Source organism: Triturus cristatus, chromosome 2_2 (genome assembly GCF_964204655.1).
Source record: "Triturus cristatus chromosome 2_2, aTriCri1.1, whole genome shotgun sequence".
NCBI classification, from domain to species: domain Eukaryota; kingdom Metazoa; phylum Chordata; class Amphibia; order Caudata; family Salamandridae; genus Triturus; species Triturus cristatus.
In genome coordinates, this window is record NC_140582.1 from 872912106 (window position 1) to 872932832 (window position 20727).

General features: G+C 45.3%; 1 protein-coding gene across 3 annotated transcripts in view; it reads left to right on the forward strand.

Moving 5' to 3' along the window:
• The window catches only part of ARAP2 (ArfGAP with RhoGAP domain, ankyrin repeat and PH domain 2), a 1345662-nt gene that overhangs the window by 243490 nt on the left and 1081445 nt on the right, over positions 1-20727 (forward strand). The gene's annotated exons all lie outside the window — the stretch shown is intronic.

Sequence of the window (20727 nt, forward strand, 5' to 3'; positions counted from 1 at the left end):
TGTTCCTCAGTAAAATATTTATTTAAAAAAAGTAAAAGGGAAGTTATACAGCCTAATCCTGTAACTATTTTATTTTTTATATTTGAGCGTATTTTGGCATTTTAGTACTGCCTGTGGAATCTCCTTTTTTTCCAGTTTAACACCTGAATGCAGTATTCAGCAATTGATAGGTGATCAGTCAGTCAGTCAAATTCACTTTATTCGGTTAATTAAGAGCATAAAAGCATGCTACAAAATCAAATTAAATATTACGATAGCACAAACACCATCAGGATACAAGGAAATTATATTGCGATTATATAAAAGACAAGTCATATTATAAAAGTTAAAATTTACCATGGTTAAAAATTCATAATAATCCCTCTATTTTTCCTTATTCTGACCGCTGCTGTCAGAATATTAAAAATTTCCCAAACAATAGTCAGCATCTGTAAATACAAAGCAGGTCTAGCCTGTAGTAAACCTTTGCCCCTTAAAATAGGTAAAATGAACCGATTCCCGATATGGATAAAGTGCTCGCAGAATAAAACAAAGTGCAATGAGTCCTAGGTTGAAAAATTATCACACGTGCAAACACCCAGGTCCTCAATCTTTTTCCATCCCTTCGGTTCTGTAAGGAGTAGATGTAATTGATTAAATCTAAATCTCACTAAGAGGAAACTATGGTGCTGATTTGTAGCTATATTTAAATGGAGTTCCATGGTACTTGAGGTGGATAACAGTTGGTACATCCACACCAATGTTTTTTTTTTATTTCCCTGACCTCCCTATCCATCTGTGAGACCTGCAAAAACATATTTTTACCCCAAGTCAAATCCACCTTTATCAACTTTTCTGGGGAGTTAAACAGCTCTGGCTTTCCTAGATAAGCAGCAAGCTTTTTTATGTAGCTCAGCCAGGGGATACTGCTTGCATGGTCAGGCGCTAAACAATCGCGAATAATTTCAAGATTCATCTCTAACTCCGAGTTTGTCCAAATGCCTATCCACTTTAATAAAGGTGCCATGCTGCTTAGATGAGAGATAAAACCTATCCCAGTTTCTTGGTGGATTATAAAAGAAGATGTTGACTATGGGAAAGATAACAAATTTCTAAAGGAATTTATTTTCAACTATTTGGATGTCCCTAACTTCTCTATAACCCCATAGGTCAGATCCATAACATGCTATAGTGATACATTTGGCCCTATATATGTTTAACATTGCTTGCATTGGCTTTGCCCCAATCTATGGACAAAGTCAAGGACAGCTAAGGTGGATCTTGCCATTACATTTCTTTTAGCTTTCATTTGTGGTATCCACGTACCTCTTTCATCAAATAAAACCCCTAAATATATAAACTAATTCACCCGAGATACTACATTGTTTTCACAGAAAAGAGTAATTGGTTTCCTAGGCTTGAGCCCTAAAATCAGTGTGTGAGATTTCAAAAAATTAACATCAAGATCCAATGACTATAAATTCAGCAAACGTAATTAAAATATGCTGTAAGCCGATTGCAGTTCTAGCTATCAAGGCGGTATCATCAACATATAGGAGAGCCGCAAGTAACCGCTCTCACACATGCGATGATCAATAAACGTTTGCAAAGGTCTACGAGGCACCACTTAGGGTGTTTTTTTTTAGCTAGAAACATAAATGTGCAAATTATGCACCAGATAGTGGATTTTATGGCCCTTTTGCTAAATCCATAATTATGTGGAAAATGTCATGAATGCAGAATCCTATAAATCCAGTGGCCATGGCTATGTGGCAAAGTACTGTTGCGGCAAATATAATCGGCAAGTGGAAAAACAAAACTATTCACAGTGTTAATGTGTGTTTTCTTAATTTTCATACCAAGCTGTGAGCAAATATCGTGTGTCAACATAGATGGAGTAAACGTCAGCGAACGGACACTACTTGACTCACATTTGAACTTATGTCCATTCTTCATTGATGAAAATGCAGTGTTGTGCCACAATTGTGTTTGAGTCACTGCATTAATGAGAACAGAAGTGCAATGATAAATCAGTCATGTCAAGGGACCAGTCGGGGGTTCACGGAGATAGACTGCGTCCACCTACTATTTCCACAGGGTGGACGCTGTCCACCTTGCCAAAAATGTGGTCCCCACTGAAAAATGCTGAGCTGTTCCTGGTGTAATTTTTAAACAACGGGGCACATTCAGTTGCGACTGCACGTTGTTTGGTGTTGTTCCAAGCAGCAATGTGCAGGCGCCTAGGGGGCTTTGATATTTTAAATTCAGACTGGGCCCAAAACAAAGGCAGAAGTAAAAGGGCCATCAGGCCTCCTTTTGTTGGAGTTTCTTGGTAGCGAGCCATCGAGAGCCTTGCATCTAGACGCAAATGCAATAGAAGGGAAACAAAGCCACACAGCTTGTCATTACTTCACAATTACTTAAGAGAGGCATGGTTTTGACTTTATTCAGTGCCTATATTTAAGAGATATGCATGCACTGCGAGAATGAAATGTGTTGGTCTGCCTCAGTATGTACACAAATAACAATTTAACACCACTATTTTGTTTTCTTTCTTTTATAATGCTACACATCACATTGCAATGTGTCAAAGCGCTTTACATCACACATCCACATTATACATTGACAATAAATCATGTAAGTGTGTAAATCAGTGTGCAGGATGTATTACATAAGACATTGGGGGTTAGTAGGTGTAGGAGTCACATGTCCTTCATAGTTCACTGTGCTATTTTAGGAGGATTACTACTTGTGTATTAAAAGTAACAAAAGGATCTCTGTGTTAAAAGCAGCAACCGACTTACCTAGCTACATAAAGTAACAATTTGTGCTGTGCAGGAGACACATTAAACCACCATGCTACTTGGATTCAAAACTGTAACTAGACCAAACACCCATCCAGCATTCCAGCAAGTGTATTAACCTCCAGAGTTATCTTACCATTATTCTTCTTCTCTGAGATTTACTGGACGCACAAAGATCACTGCGACAGGTGCCTTAACTCCATAAGATATTTTAAAATTAAGACTTTGCAACCAGTTCAGCAGAACAGATTTACTGCCATGTTTGTCTTTGTTGCCAATTTCTTTGTGATCGAGTTTTGAAAAAATAAATGTAGACTTTGAAGCCCAGATTTTGCATCGGGATTGTGTCAATTTATTGACACAACTCTTACGCAAAATCTTATTTATTAAATCTGGTAATGAGCTCAAATGTACTCATGATAGACCTGCTAAACATATGTGGGAGGTGTTAAGAACTGATGTCACTGCTTGTGATGCCACTTCCTGTGAGGTCAGCGGTTATGATACCACTTCCTGTGATGCCATGTGTGATGTCAAGCACCGTGATGTTACACGCCATGATGTCACTTGCATACTGCCTAACTTGCTTAGTACCACCACTTCTGTTTTTTAGGACTTTTGCCCTGAGTAATGCGTTGCTTCAGAGTGGTTTTTGAGGCACAGCTTGTTGTGGTGAATTCTGAGTAAATAAGATGCTCCATCTGAGCTGGCAGACAGCGGTTAGTTCAGATGCAAGTCATGCTAGATTGAGTGAGAGCGGAATGAGGAAATGCAACTGCTTCTTAAATTGCTTAAGTTAACTATTTATAGCTCTCCATATTTGTCGGTGACATAATGCCCCAACCCACATTGCCCTCTGGCAAACTCAAGCTGAATTATTTTTGCGTGTGTTTTTTTAAAGATTTTATGGGAAGAATGAACATGTCTTCGTCAGCAGACTAAGATAAAGGTATAATAGTCTATAAGTGCACTGATAACCCAGGGACAAGGAGAAGAGGTTTTAAGAAAGTAAAGTCAAGAGGGTTCTAAATTGGGAATGATTAGGTAAACAAGATTTGAATATTCATGGGCGTTGACGTTTTTAAATGTTGACCCATATTGCAAAGTGATTTTTCAGTTAAACCACTCTAAAACATAATAGGAAATTACCACTATGCACTGATTAGTCCGATATCTATTCATTATGCAGTGGCCCTCAAGCCATAACTTTTTGGGTAAGGTTCTTAAAGGAAATTATTCTTTTTGCGCAGATAGGACTTTAAAGGTGACTCGCCCTTTATTGTAATCTCCATTGTATTTGGTATAGTGGGGTGCCCAACAGGCTTCTGCCATCTCGGCATTCCTATTTAACGATTACTGAAATTCCATGTCAAAACTGCTCCATTCTCACCATCGAGACTTTTCATGTCTGCCGATGGTACCTCTACACTCACGAGTTGCAAGCATAGCAGATGTTACTCAGCATTCCATAACTCATGTCTACCTATGGTTTGTTGTCTGCCAATTTCTATGATCTGAAACCAAGCAAATGAGAAATTCTACATACGCCCCCATCCAAAGTGGCCTCTTAAATCTGATAGGGCTTTTATCAACAGCTACTGCCCTCTTTGGGACTATGAGATCTGCAGGAGCACCGCAGGTCTCTTTACTTTCACTTGGATATTTCGACTGATGAAAATGGCTAAAATCTTCATTTGATAGGACTGAGGAACAAGAGGATTTTCTGGAGGAATTGAATCCAGAATTTCTGATTCCCAGGTAATTTCCCATTTCTTAGTGTTGCCTCAGGGTCCATATTGTAAGGGACCAGTTATCTCCATGCCCAGAGTTAACAGGACCCCTGGTATCAGTACAAGGGGTGGGGAGATGCAGTCAATTCAACGGGCCCCTCGTAATGAGACCCTCCATAGTTTTGATTTTCCATTTTGGTATGCCATCCCATGTGTATCTCTATATGGACATGCCCCTAAACAAACTCCAGTTATCAGGAGCCTCAGTGTTTCGATGTAGGGCGTTATTTCACTTGGTATAGTCACAAGTCGTGATTTCTACCAAATACCATTGCTGACTTGTTTTCTATCACTCATTTCTTTTCATATTAATGGACCAAGTAGCTCGACTTCTCTTCATGGTGATCTTTGTTACTGTCATTTAACATTGTCCACCTTCACAACCTTTCAGGCACCGCTTGCCAGAAGAATATGGTGCAATCTGTCCAAATAGGCCATGTAGGCCCATGTTTCACTGACATTGAAATCTCTACCATAGTTCACTACAGCCTAGAAAACACACTTCAAATCTGTGTGCATCATTCAAAAGGCCTACTGTTTAGCCATGACAGTTGTCTCTTTTAATACACCAATATTTTCTCAAATGCACTGTTCATTCTTCTTCAGAGTCCACCATTAAATTTAATTGTACAAAGTATAAGAACTGGATAACGTTTCTCCAGAGTGCTGGCTGGAGAACTGTGGAATCTAAGGCCTCCGACCTCATAACCTCAAAGATTGGTCGAGCAACTGTGATGTCTTCAGATATATTTAAGCTGCCTACTTCAACGTTTTGCCTATAGACATTGTTTACCTACCTCACAATTGTTCTGAGGCCACCATATCCTTGCTTAAAATAGTGCTCCCTTCACTCCGATTCTAGTAACTGATCACATAAGACTGGAATGACTCTTTCAGAGGCCATGCTTTTATTCCGGGTGGATGAGAAGTTGTAATAATCAATATTCAGTGCACGAAATGTAGCACTCGTTGCCACCGCTCCCCGTGGATGTGTGCTTTATAGGGCTGTGAACTAGAAATGATTTCCCAAAGCCAGCAATGTCTTGCGTGGTCTTTTGTGTGGCACCAAAAGAAGTGCTAGTTTCTTTTTCCAGGTGCAGCCTTTGCTAAATTCCAGAACCATTGCATTTGCATCTATCTTTGGAATCATGATAGCAGCACAATTTATTTATGTTATGTATGGAGCACATACTGTCACCAAAACAGGAATCCTGGCGCTGGTGCATAAATATAGGTACAGAGCTAACTACCATACAATTTCCCTCAAGCATGAAAGACGTATTTGTCGAACAGCCAGATCTTCAAGGCTATCCTAAAATGCAGCAGTTCCTTTATGGATCGGAGTGACTGCGCATGCAGTTTCAGGGTGACTGCATTTCTAACATTTTCTGCAATGTGAATGGCATCTGCATTTTCCTCATCTGTTGAGAGATTTAGTTCTTGCAAAACTCTATTCCCTTCCTGTTAGACCTGGCATCCTTGGTGTGGTTACCCCTGACTTTTTGACTCTACCTCCTGTATTTTTGACGCTGTGCTGGATTTCGTTTTTGCTGGTTTAGATGCTTGGGGCACTTTGCCACTGCTGTTCAATGCCAAAGTGCAAGTGCTCCCTGTGTAAATTGTTATTGTGATTGGTTATCCATGATTGGCACATTTGTTTTACCAGTAGGTCTCTAGTAATGTGCACTAAGTGTTCCAGGGCTGCTAATTCAAATGCTACTAGTTGGCTTGCAGCACTGAGTGTGCCACCCACATAAGTAGGCCTGAAAAGAAGTCTCAGGCCTGCCACTGCAGTGCCTGTGAGCAGTTTGTTAACTGCCATGGCGACCTGGCCAGTATACCCACTTGCCAGGCCTTACCCTTCCCTTACACCTAGAACACCCCTATGGTAGGCCCAAGGTACTTCCCTGGGCAGGGTGCAGTGTATGTGAAAGGTAGGACCTGTACTAGTGTGTGTAACATGTCATGATAGTGAAATACTGCCAATTTCGTTTTTCACTATTGAAAGGCTATCTTGCCCATAGGACAGAATGGGGAATGCTGTGAAACATGATTACCTGCATATTTTCCCATAGGAGTGAGATAGAAAATTGGATTCTGGTATTCCTGAACTTGAAAGGATTGTTTTTAAATTCTGTGTTTGTAAATAGCACTTTTAGAAAGTGGCTATTTTCTTGTTCAAGCTTTCTGTGTGCCTCTGCCTGTTTGAGGATTGACTGTATGGTTTGAGAGTGACATGGGCTGGGGTGTTTCCAGGCATCTGGGTGAGTCAGCACTAGGTTGAATAGGCAGATCTACATTTGGAGTGGTGGGAGGAGTAGCACCTGGGCCTGAATAGGGCTGTGCCTGCCTTCCATAATGCTGGCTCCACCTCTTGTGGTGTGTCCACACTGATAAAGGAAGAAGTTGTGCACTGGCAGAGTGCACACATAACTGGTTTGGACTGGGTCCAGGACCCCTCACACATAGAGAAGAAACCCCTGAATTTTAGACTACTTCATGATCATGAGGAACCTGTTGCCAAAGAGGACAGCTGAAGAGACTGAGTGGTAGTACTACCCTTGCTGTGTGTCTGGGGTTGGCCTCCAGTTTGCTGTTTCTACTAAGGAGAGGACTAAGGGACTTTGCTGTGTGCTGTGTCCCCTGCTTGAAGAAGGACTTTTCTGTGTGCTATGTCCATCTGAAGAAAAGTCTCCAAGGGCCTGAGAAGAGCTGGCCTCCTGTTTCTTAAGTCCCAGGCACAAAAGGACTTCACCCCCAGCTTCCCTGAACTTCCTTGCTGGGAGTTCTGACCTGCCAGAAGGCGCCTGTAACTGTGTGTGAGGCCTTTTGCTATTGGGAGCTGGAAGAGTGACGCAACGAGGGAGAAGCGCATTGCCGCCGCTGTCGCATCACTAAGGAAGCGTGTCGCCGCTGCCACTGTTTGCCGTCGCATCACCGGAGAAGCGTGCTGCCCCCACAGAGGGTGCCGCCACATCACCGGAGAAGCGTGTCACAGGGCCCGTCGCATCGCTGAGGAAGCGTGCTGCCGCTGATTGCCGTTGCAGCACCAGAGAAGCGTGTCGCAGTGCCTGTCACGGCTCAGGAAACCACTGATTTTGCCGCACGGCCGTCGGGCGTGCCCGCATTGCCTCTGTGAGAAGTTGGCCTGGTATATGCTGTCCACTAGTTATAGTGGGCACCCTGTACCAGTCCAAACAACCCCTTATTGGTTATAGGTTAAAGACAACCTTTATTGAAAGCTATCCTAGTGGTAGCTATGGAGAGCAGCCTTCAGGCTAAGTCTTGAAGGAATGTAAAGCAGCTTGTTTTACCAGTCTATAATCTCTTGAGTGCCTAAATGAAAGACAATCACACCAGGTACATATATAAAATGTATGTATTTATTACTAAACACACCCTCCTAGGCTCTTTATGAGACTAGAGGTCAAAACACATAAGTTACACTTAAAATATCACAGTAAAATGGCACAAATACATGTCAGGCCCTAGGGGCGAGCCAAACCATATACTAAAATAGTGGTATAAGAACGACTAGACATAAGGCCTAGAGCCTGTAGAATCGGTGGGACCCTAAGGAACCACTCAAGGTAGTGACAAAGGGGACCCACGGGGCCGTGTGCAGTGTGAGAACACAGCCGCGAGCTCCCGTTAGCTTCTATGGGGAAAGTCGCTGTTAGATTTTTAAAGATTAGGGACACTTAGAAACGAGTCAGGACGAAACCCTTTGGGACTGAGGAAGTTCTAGGGCCAACACCCATGGGAGCACCGGAGTACTCGTGTTACCTTACCCTGGGAAGCCGGGTGCTTAGGTGTCAAATGGTGTTGGGTTGCGTTGTCGATTTCAATGGGAGCTGGCAAAGAAGTGCTGCTGCCAGGAGGATGCAAAGTGTCCGAAGAGATCCAAGCCTGGATCAAAGTTGAGAAGAACCTGAAAGCAGAGGGGACAGAGTCTGGGTCACTAGCCAGTGACCAGGAAGACGATAGGTGGATGCACACCGATGTCGGGTGATTTCAGGTGAAGGAGGTGAAGCTTGACTCTTCAGCCACGAGGACCAGGAGGCATCGAGGATGACCAGGAGCTGGATTCGAGTTGTCCCACAAAGGATGTCGAGTGCTGTAGTGTTGGTGCCCGGATTGGACTCAACAAGCCTTGGCAACAGCAACCCATGCAGAAAGGAGAAAGATGCTTCGGTGCAGACCAGCAAGGTCTTAGGGACTCACCACTTGGTAGGGAGTCGGGGGACATCTAAAGCAACCAGGGAAGCCCAAGGAAATTCAAAGTTACCCCCTCTGGGACCCACCAGATGACGGACCAGGGATTGCAAAGGGACCTCAAGAGGAAACACAAAATGGTAGCCCACGGGTCACTCGGGGTGACTAGGCCAACAATCTTCGGTGGATCTTCTGCTCGAGGTGGGGGCTACAAGTAACCCCAAGCACAACTTCAAGAGACATCGAGAAGTCATTGCAATTGCAAAAGTACATGTGACCAGGAGTTCCAGTTCCACACTACTCACAAGGGCTGCGGATCTCCGCTTTACTGGGGACTCGGGTCGGCCTCTGAGATGTCTGGAAATCCTCTTCCTCGGCTGCAAATACTTCGGAGTCCGGCTGGAGCTTCGGAGATGCAGACCGGCAAAATGCTTTGTTGGTGCCTGCCAAGCAGGGTTGTCATTCCTTGACCCCAAGGGAGATTTCTTCAGTCCTCTAGTCTTTAGTAGAGCGTCGAAGTTCCAGGATTCAGCTTCAGAGTTTCATCCAGGGATATCTAAAGTTCTGGTTACAGAGGTTCCTTACTTATACCTAAGGAAGCGGTTGGACTACCTCTAGGGACCCACCTATTGGAGGGTTTGGAAAGAGGGGTGGCTTCACCCATTTCCTTTGTCCAGTTTCGCGCCAGAGCACTGGCTGGAAGCCCCTGAACCGGTTTGAGCTGGACTATGCACAGGGACACCAAATGTGCCCCCAGTGCAGCACTTCAAAGCACTCAGAGAGTGCTCCCACCCAGCCCCAATACACAAAAGCCTGTCTGGGAGGTGGTTACACCTCCCTGTGACAGGAAACCTATTGTTCAGGCCTCCCCTGCCGGAGTTTCGGTCAGCAGCAGGAGGCCAGACCCGTGGCTGCAGCATCCATTTTGTGATGTCAGGGCTCTATTAGGTTTCTACCGGGTATAACAGTACTGTCATGTCTCTCCCTCTAGAAGGGTGGGATCATATGCTCACATCAAGAACTGATGTGGGGTATAATTCCAAGGTGTTTGACACCAAACACGACATGTTTCCGTGCAGTCAGTCTAAATTTAGCATTAACCGTTTAAGATATAATGCACTTAAGAGTATATGGTCAGGCTGCACCACTGACAACCCCGGAGAAGAGATTCCGAAGGCTGAAGAGGGGCTCAGCTCATGCCTGGGCACCCTCTCACATATAACCAAGCACCCTGCCTTCAAGATTGAGAAGACCTGCCATAGGGGTGACTGATAGTTTACTATGTGCAGTGAACCTATACCTCAGTAAGGGGTGCATACACCACCTTACCCAGGCTGCAGTAGCAGACCTGTGGTTTCATTTTGCATGGCTTTCCAGGGGTGACATAATACATACTTCAGCCCCTGGTAGGCCTCTGGGGTACCTATGCCCTGGGTACATAGTATATCATATACTAGGGACTCACAAGGGTACCTCAGGATCCAATCTGTGGTGTACCTAAAGTACATGCAATCAATTTAGAGAGGAAGCAGCTAGGCTGGGGCCCTGAATAGCAGGGTCCCAGCCAGACTAAACTCAAAAAACAGTGAAACATCTGCAACAAGTGGGGGTAAACATGTGAAGCAGATGCTACTCTCCTAGACAACCCCCCCCCCCAACACAGGGACATTAAACTAACCTTGACCAGTTGAGTCTTCATGTTCTAAGTGGAAATATCTGGAGAGTCCATCTGCATTGGCATGGTTACTCCCATGTCTATGTTCCACTATATAGTCCATCCCCTGTAGGGAAATGGACCACCTGAGAAGGTTGGTGTTTTCACCCTTCATTTGTTTTAGCCATAAAAGGGGCATATGGGCTGTCTGAACGATGAAGTGAGTACCAAACAAGTATGGCCTCAACTTCTTCAGGACCAAATCCACAGCAAAGGCCTCCCTCTCAATGGCTGACCAACGTTTTGTCTCTGGGGGTCAACCTTCTGCTTATGAAAGCTACTGGTTGATCCTGACTTAAATCATTCAACTGTGACAGTACAACCCCTACCCCCAACTCTGATGCATCTGTTTGGACAATGAACTTTTTTGAGTAGTCAGGACTTTGCAGAATGGGAGCAGTGCACATGGCCTGCTTCAGGTCATCAAATGCCTTTTGACAGCTAACTGTCCACTGAACCTTTTTGTGCATTTTCTTAGAGGTTAATTCATTCAGGGGTGTCACTATTGATCCATACCTCTTGACAAATCTTCTATAGTACCCAGTCAGGCCTAAGAAGGTGCTCACCTGCGTCTGGGTAGTGGGAGCAACCCAGTCCATTATGGTCTGGATTTTGCTCTGCAATGGTTGAACTTGGCCTCCACCTACAAGGTGGCCCAGGTACACAAAAAACGGACTCTGCCCTATCTGGCACTTAGTAGCCTTGATAGTTAGGCCTGCTTTTTGCAGGACCTCCAAAACATTCCTCTTGTGGACCAGGTGATCCTCCCATGTGGAGCTAAAGACAGCAATATCATCTAGATATTCTGCACTATAGTCTTCCAGAGCTGTAAGGACTTGATTCACCAACCTTTGGAAAGTGGCAGGTGCATTCTTCAAACCAAAGGGCATTACCAGAAATTAATTGTGCCCACTAGGGGTAGAAAATGCTTTCTTTGGCTTTGCATCATCAGCTAGTCTGATCTGCCAGTAGCCAGCTGTCAAGTCAAATGTGCTTAGAAACTTGGCTGAGGCCAAAGTATCTATTAGTTCATCTGCCCTTGGGATGGGATGGGCATCAGTCCTAGTGACTGCATTGAGACCCCTGTAATCCACACAAAACCTCATGTCTCTCTTGCCATCGTGGTGCGAGGTTTAGGTACCAGGACTACTGGACTAGCCCAAGGGCTATCTGAGGGTTCAATAACTCCCAAATCCAACATCTTTTGGACTTCTGTCCTTGTACAGTCCCAGACATGGCAGGTTGCCTGTAGATCCTATTCTTCACAGGCAGACTGTCCCCAGTGTCCACTTCATGAGTGCACCAGGTAGTCTGACTTGGAGTCAGAGAAAACATATGTCTGTACTGACTGAGAAGCTTTCTGCAGTCAGTTTGCTGCTGCACAGTGAGGCTGCCTGCTAAGGCTACACCAACAACTGACCCATCATCACGGTTCTGAGAAAGCAGGTCACTCTCTTCCTCCTGTCCTTCATCAGTAGCCATGAGCAAGCCCATGTCTGCCCTGTCAACATATGGTTTAAGTCTGTTGACATGAAGTACTCTGTGGGGACTTCTAGGGGTTCCAAGGTCTACCAAGGAGGTGACCTCCCCTTTCTGCTCAACAATTGTATGAGGGCCACTCCATTTGTCCTGGAGGGCTTCTGGGGCCACAGGTTCCAACACCCACACTTTCTGTCCTGGCTGATAAACAGTCAGTACAGCCTTTTGGTCATGCCAGGCCTTTTGTAATTCCTGGCTAGCCTCAAGGTTTTTGGTTGCCTTTTTCATATACTCAGCCATCCTGAAGCGGAGACCAAGTACATAGTCCACTATGTCCTGTTTAGGGGGTTTGAGAGGTAACTTCCATCCCTCCTTCACCAAACACAAAGGACCCCTAACAGGATGGCCGAACAAAAGTTCAAAAGGGCTGTAACCAACCCCCTTTTGTGGTACCTTCCTGTAGGCAAACAAAAGGCAGGGCAAAAGGATGTCCCATCTGCGCCTAAGCTTTTCTGGGAGACCTTTGATCATGCTGTTTAAGCTTTTATTGAATCTTTCAACTAAACCATTGCATTGTGGGTGATAGGGTGTGGTGAATTTGTAATTCACTTCACACTCCTTCCACATAGCAGTTAAGTAACTTGACATAAAGCTTGCATCTCTGTCAGATACTACCTCCTTAGAGAAGCCTACTCTTGAGAATACACCTAAGAGAACTCTTGCCACCACAGGTGCTGTAGTGGTCCTAAGTGGGTTTGCCTCTGGGTACCTTGTGGCATGGTCCACCACCACCAGGATGAATCTGTGCCCAGATGCAGTTTTATGATTCATGGGACCAACAATGTAAATCCCAACTCTCTCAAAGGGAACCCCCACCACAGGTAGTGGTATCAGGGAGCCTTTGTGGTTCCACCTGCCTTGCCACTGGCTTGGCTTGTCACACAGGAGCGACAAAACTTCTTAGTGTCTTCAGACATGAGGGGCCAGTGAAAGTAAAGGACAATTCTGTCCCAAGTCTTGTTTTGGCCCAGGTGTCCTGCTAAAGGAATATCATGGACTAGTGTCAATAGGAAGCCCCTAAACTTCAGAGGTATAACCAACCTCCTGGATGCACCAGGCGTTGGGTCTCTACTTTCTGAGTAAAGGAGTCCATCATCCCAATAAATGTTATTGGTGCCACTAGGATTCCTTCAGCCTCATCAACAGCTTGCTTTCTGAGGGGTTCAAAAGAAGGGCAGGTTTTCTGCTCCTGGCTCAGATCAGACCTGGAAGGGCCCCCTGTCCCCAAGAACTCAACCTGGTCAGGTTCAAGCTGCTCTGGGACAGTTCCTTCTTCAGGCTCAGGCTCATCTCCCTCATGAGACTGATCTGCATTCTGAGTCAGGTGGGAAGGCACTGCCTTAACCCTACTGCTCTTTCTCTTGGGAGGCACCTGGTCCATTATTCCAGAATCCAGGGCCTGTTCAGTGTTATACATTTTGGCCTGTGATCTAGTCACAGCAAAGACATGAGCATGGATCCCTAACATTTTTGCATGTGTGCTGAGCTCCACTTCAGCCCAAGCTGAAGTTTCTAGACCATTGCCAAGCAAGCACTGTACTGGTAGGTCTGCACTTACCACAACCTTCTTAACGCCAGTTACCCCTCCCCAGGAGAAGTTAACCACTACCAGGTAATGGTCTGTTCTGACATTGCTAGCATTGGTCACTTGGTACATTTCACCAAGTATAATCTGCCCAGGATCCACAAGATCTGTTGTCACCATTGTGACACTTGCTCCTGTGTTCCTGAATGCCAAAGCCTCTTTTCCATTTATTAAAGGCTGTTGTCTGTATTTGCCCAAGTTACTGGGACTCACAAAGGAGGACATATCCATGCCTCCATCACAGACTAGAACAGCCTGAGTTGGAACTCTGACTAGGCCAGAGTCCATTTCAGAACCCAGGGTCAATCCTACTACACCCTTATTCTGAACATTACCTCTACCAATTGTAGCTGTACTAGGGGGAACAGTTGCCTTAGGGGCAATGGTGGCTGGAGTAGATTCTTTGGACTTGGTGCAGTCACGTGTCCAGTGAGTTTTCTGCTTAAAGATTTTGCACCATGGTTTCTTTTGGCCTTTTCCCTTGTTAGACTGTGAATCCCCACCTGAAGAAGATTGTTGGGGCCCTTGTGAATACTTCTGGTCTTTACCTTTCTCCCCAACCTTATCAGAGTTTTTAGGATCTTGCTTCTTGGGTTCACCACCTTGGTTCTGTACCTTCTGCCTCACCCTGGTTCTGACCCACTTGTCTGCCTTCTTTCCCAATTCTTGGGGAGAGGTCAGATCTGAGTCTACCAGGTACTGGTGCAACAGCTGATTTTGATAGTTATTAAGAATCTGCTCCCTCATAATCAAATTGTACAATCCTTGGAAGTTATGTACTTTGCTGCCAAGTAACCAACCCCCCAGAGCCTTAGTAGCACAATCTACAAAGTCTACCCAGTCTTGATTCTGTGCCTTTTTGATATCCCTGAACTTTAACCTGTATTGCTTAGTGGTTAGGCCAAACCCTTCAATTAAGGCACTCTTCAGACTGCTATAATCATCTGCCTCCTCCTCTCTAACAGTGAGGAGCTTATCTCTACCTTTGTCTGCAAAGGAGAGCCATAAGATTGCTGCCCACTGCTCCTGGGGGACTCTTTGAACTTTACAGGCCCTTTCCAGTGCAGTTCTCCTTTTGTGGATGCCATCCCCACTCTGGTAGGGAGGGACAATCTTATTCATATTTCTATGGTCAGAAGACCTCTCCCTATCTCTAGGGATGTTGCTGCACCATGGATCTCTAGTCCCAACTTTTTTCTAGCTCTGTAGGGCTCTAGGGCCTCCTTATCTAGGGCTACCTGCTTCTTTCTGATTTCAAGCTGAGCTTCCTCATACTTAAGCAGTCTCTCCCTCCTCTCCTGAGAGGTTTCCTTCCTATGAGAAGAGATAGAGGTCCCTATAGATGAACCAGAATGGTTAGACTCCACTGAGGGAGATCTAGACCTTCTAGGCCCACCACCAACTCTTCCAGGAGGGACAAAGAGGGGGCCAGTGTGGCCCTTCACCTCATCTTCCAGGGGAGCTGGGTTTTCCAGGTCAAGATCATTGTCATCTTCCTGGTCAGCATTAGAGGTCAGGTCATGGGGAATTTCACCCCTAGGCCCTTCCTCATGTGCTGTCCCACCCACTCTACCTACCCCTCCAGACCCTATAGGTCTTCTGAGATCATCCAGCCTGAGTAGCTCTATGAGATGCTGGGTGGTTGGACTTTTACCTGTCCTCAGTTTCCTAGCTGTGCATAATGCTCTCAGTTCCATGAATGGGAGGTTATCTTACTTGGAAACTAGAAGCCCATTGGCTTCTGGCAGGGACCCACTGGTTCCTGGCCTTGAAGACATTACTAGTGAGGTGTGGTGTATTGCACTACCTACTCTAGTGTGGCCTACTAAACTCTCTTGAGTTGTAGAAAGGGTGTGCTAAGCCCTTAACACACAACTCTAAGTTCTGTAGAACTTAATGTATTCTAAAGCTTGTATTATATGTACCTAGTGTACCTTTAGTGGTTTTCAGTTAGTCACTCAATTGAGATTATCTGGTAAAACAATAGCAAGCTGGAATCCCACATGCTGCACACCAATGTGAGAAGTTGGCCTAGTATATGCTGTCCACTAGTTATAGTGGGCTCCCTGTACCAGTCCAAAAAAACCTTATTGGTTATAGGTTAAAGACAACCTTTAATGAAAGCTATCCTAGTGGTAGCTATGGAGAGCAGCCTTCAGGCTAAGTCTTGAAGGAATGTAAAGCAGCTTGTTTTACCAGTCTATAAACTCTTGAGTGCCTAAATGAAAGACAACCACACCAGGTATATGTATAAAATATATGTATTTATTACTAAACACACCCTCCTAGACTCTTTATGAGACTAGAGGTCAAAACACATAAGTTACACTTCAAATATCACAGTAAAATAGCACAAATACACGTCAGGCCTTGGGGCGAGCCAAACCATATACTAAAATAGTGGTATAAGAACTACTAGACACAAGGCCTATAGCCTGTAGAATCGGTGGGACCCCAAGGAACCACCCAAGGTAGTGACAGAGAAGACCTAGGGCATGAGTACTGAGGAGGGTCCTCTGGGGCTACAGCACTGGTTGTGCCACCCTAGAGACCTCTCACCAAGGTTATGCTCTCTGCCATTGCAGCCTGCATGTCTTGGTGAAGAGATATCTGAAGTGTAGACATTGCTCCCATACACCCGCATAAGGTATAGGCAAGTGACTTCTACTGCAGGCTTATAACCCTAAGGCAGGATGCGCTATATCCTATGTGAGGGCATAGCATGAGCAGATATGCCCCTACAATGTCCAGTCTATTCTGAGATGTTATAGGTCCACCGGGAAGCCATGAAGAGTGCATGGGCAGGGTACTTGTGAACAAAAGTTTCCTAGCTCTATGATGGCTTCACTGAATCCTCCCTGATGCCAGTAGTTGATTTATTAATAAATTCATACAAGTGTCCTGTTTAGAGGATCCCTGGAAAACCTACCATGAACTGATGTGGTTCCCGACTTCTTTTTGCTAGCCTGCCACTACCATACATGTTTCTGACCTCATGAAGTGTCTCATAGGACAGAGAAAAAGTCAGCTCTTGGAGGAGGTGCTTCACGCCTCCTCCATGACAGTATGGCATAGCTGGGTGGGGAATGCTTCAAAGGCAATGCTGCCTTTGAAATACCACCCAGGAACCTCCAGATAGTGGGGAAATCCAACCCCCATTTCTGCTCCACTTTTGACTGGAGGAAAGGCAGGAAAAATAGTTAGATTAAGAGGAGGGTCCCCACCCAGGCTAAACCAACCCTAGGGCGGGGTAAGTGATGTGAATCCCTCTCCTGAAATTCCACAATCTTGGGATGGTGGAAAAACATTCGATCAGGACTAGGGTAGTGCCTCTTTCCACAGGAAGTGGTCATAGAGGGTGTAGACCCACTAAAGGTAGGTACTTCGTTTGCTGCTAACTCTCTTCCCTTGTAATACTCCTAAATTCAGTGTTTGGGTGGCACCCTGAGACCTGAACTTCATATTCGATGGCCAGGAGAAGACCAGGACAAAGAAGACCCGCTGCATGAGAACTGAAGCTCTGCTGTGGAAGAAAAAGGCACCAAATCCTGCTTGCTGCTTCCAGGACTCGACAATCACTGCTGCTGTGTCGTTCTCAAACCTAAAAGGACTCCAAGAACTCTGGAGCATCTCCAGCCATCAAGAAATTGCCAAGGAGCTTTGAGTGAAATTATCACTTCCTGCACACTGTAGGCACCAAACCTGTGAAGTCTGGTTTGTCGACTTGCTGCTCCCCGACGACTTCGAAGCAGCACCAAAGCAACAAAAGGTATAACAGGTCCGGAGACTCAGATCTGTCTCCTCACCAAGTTTGGAAACACCACGACCTACCAGAGCTGCGGCGTACCAATAACTGGGGTACCAGACCCCCAATGGCAAACACCAAAAAGAAGAGTCCACTCAAGACTCCCAAAGCACTAGAAGAAAGCACCTTTCAAGGGATGTTGAGACACCAGAGACCCACTTCCTGAGTGGCCCAGCTGTCCCGCAATCGCCTCTCAAAGTTGACAGCTCCTGACGATGATGACCAAAAGACGCATGACGCCTGGCTGACCTGTTTGCTCTGCACCCGCTGACCTGTTTGCTCTGCACCCTCACCCGCTCTGGCACCAAATAACCAGCTGTGCTCTTGTGGTCCCCAAGCCCTTGCAATCCTCCCTCAAAGTAGCCCCATTGGACTTAAGTGTAAGTCCCACTGTGCAGTGTGTTTTCTAGTGGCCCACTTCATCTTTGCACACCGAGACCCTCAGCAGTCCTCTCCCAGCGGATCCAGGATGCTCCTGAACTTCTCCTTCTTGAACTTAGGACCTGATCCTGACATCAACCTAAAACAAGCAGGTGAACTTTTTCCCCATTGTTTCCCATGGTTCGTAATTGCACACAAAAGTGACACATTTTCAGAAATTTGCAAAATCGTAACTCCGAAAGCACTAACCTTAGATTTGTATTCTTGGTCTAAAAAATTCTTTAAAAACAATAATATTTTTATACATTGATCTTGGATTTATTCTTGAGTGTGGGTCTCATTTATTGCCTCTGTAGAGTACAAAAAATGATTTGTATTACTCTCTGATAAGCCTAACTGCTTAGCCTCACTACAACAAAAAGAGCATTAGACTGATCTGTTTTTACCTCTGTGCACCATTTGGTGTGGATTCTCTGGACCCTCTGCACAGTGTACCTCTTTGTAGAACCCTTTATAGAGAGCCAGCTTCCTACACATGCTTATCCCATACAAGTCAAACACATGCACTAATCTCACACTCTTTTTTGCAGTTTTATATAGGGCAAACTCCACTCAAAGGTATTTTAGTGCTCTACATGGGCACCCCTTACATTACACAAGGACAGATTCATATTTTAAAGACCCTGGGATATGAAGTGATTTGCATAGAATCACAGGATGTTGAGTTGATGTGGAGACTGAAACCTGGTTCCCCAGTTCCAAAATCTACAGCTCTGGCCGTAAGGCCTCATCTTCTCCCACATCCTGTATCAAACACACGTTGCACCTATTTCATGGTTTTCACTAGGCCTGGGTGGTAAATTCCGTTCCGCTCGCGGAATTTGGGTAATTTCGCGTTCCGCGGAGAACGCGAAATTGCCCAAAAATCTGTGTTCCGCGACTTCGCGAAATTTTTTGCTTGTTCGCGTTCTCAATATGCGTGTTCGCGAAATATTTCACCCTGAGCACACAAACAGCGATCGCGAACAGGAAAAAAGTATCGCGAACAAGCAATTCCGCGTGTCCGCGGAATTTCTGCGTGTTCGCGGAGATTTTTTACCATTTTGCGGAGATTTGCGTAACGCGATTACGCAAATTCCGCCCACCCCTAGTTTTCACGCCCACTACTCACTCGCAGATGCATCACTCAGAAAAACAGAAAATTGCCAGATATCATGTACACTTCTTAGCTGTTACATAACACAGACATATCACGTAGGAACATGACAGCAATTCTCAATCAATTCCCCTATGCACACAAGGACAGATACCATACAGATCATAAAGAGGCAATATCACAACAGACACACATATAGCGCAGATACACGGATAACCACAAAACAAATATATCATACTCAACAGAGAGATCACACACCCACTATTTATCATGCAGATGAGCGAGTGGCACTTACACAGCACACATACGTATGCATACATATCGCAAATGAATAAATGGTCATGACGTTAATATTAATAAACCTGGGGCCGTATTACATAAAGTGCCCTGGGGGTGCAACGGGCATTTGCGCCCGCTTTGAGCATCCTCTTGGTACTTTGGTATTACAGCAGGGGCCGTGTACACTTGTGAGACCCCTTCTGTAATACCAATAGCACTGGCGCACATACAGTGCTAGCGCCATCTGCAAGGGGAAGTTCCCTAATTTGCATGGGGGCGTGCACCATGCAAATAAGGAAATCCCTATGCCTCTGCGATCGTGCTGTATTACAGATGTGGAAGCAGAGGCAAAGAAGCCCTCAGCAGGTGAACTCGGAGTGCACCATCTAAAAGGTGGTGCACTGTCAGTGCGCCCCCTGATGGCAGCCCTCTGGTGGGGCAGAAGGGGGTCCCATGGACCCCCCAGACATCCCCTTTCAGGCTGGTGCAGTCACTGACTCCACCCACTTGCAAGGAGATCTCCAATCCCCTTCAAAAATTCAGGCTGGTTGCCGCCTGCACTGTGAGAACACGAATCAGCTGTAAAGCAGCTGCTCTGCTTTTCATAGGAATGTACTGCCCTCAAGGTAGCACAAGTTCGCGGCTGTCCTGGGGCAGCGCATTCATGGTAATACAGCACATTTTTGCTGTTTGCACCCTATGCAACTTTTTAAGGTGCACCCGGCACAAACAATGAAAATGTGCATTTACCATAATACGGCCACTGATACTGTATAACATACTTCATAAGGAGAGAGCACAATAAATCACAATCACACAGGTCAGAACAGATGGCCAACCCTGCCCCCTATAGATGAGGCACATAGGTACTACAAGCATCTGTCATACACATCTCAATCATACATCGTACACCCCCACTCACACACACAAACACACACGCTAATATGTATTCTGGAGAGACCGTTGCAGCCCCACTGAAGGCCAGTGTGTGAGATGTGTTTACAGGAGGGGTGGAGTTCTAAATTTGTTGTCAGTGTGCCATTTATACTATGTCATTTAAACCTCTCACCCGGTTCTGCTTTGCTTGCCCCTCCCATCCTGTGACCCAAAAAAATTGACAAAGCACCAAAACTCTTGAATATGCAAGGACTTTTTGGCTTTGTCAAAATAAAAATTATCCATATTGTACATCAGCACAGGTGTTGTGCAACCTGGCCGAAAGTAAAGAAAAAAAGCGCTATGATGCATCCATCATTTACTCTTCACACCATTCAAAAAAAGAAAAAAAAACTTTAGCTCATGCTGTACAACATGGCTGAAAAACATATTGGTAAAGACAATAGATCCTTACAAAGGCGAAGCTTGTTATGCAGTGTCCATGGCTCCGCTTAAAGCAGTCCGTACACCCGACCAACCTTATACAATCCCTTACTCTTGATCATTCTCACTTTAGGTAGGAGTTTAAGGGCACACCGTCCAG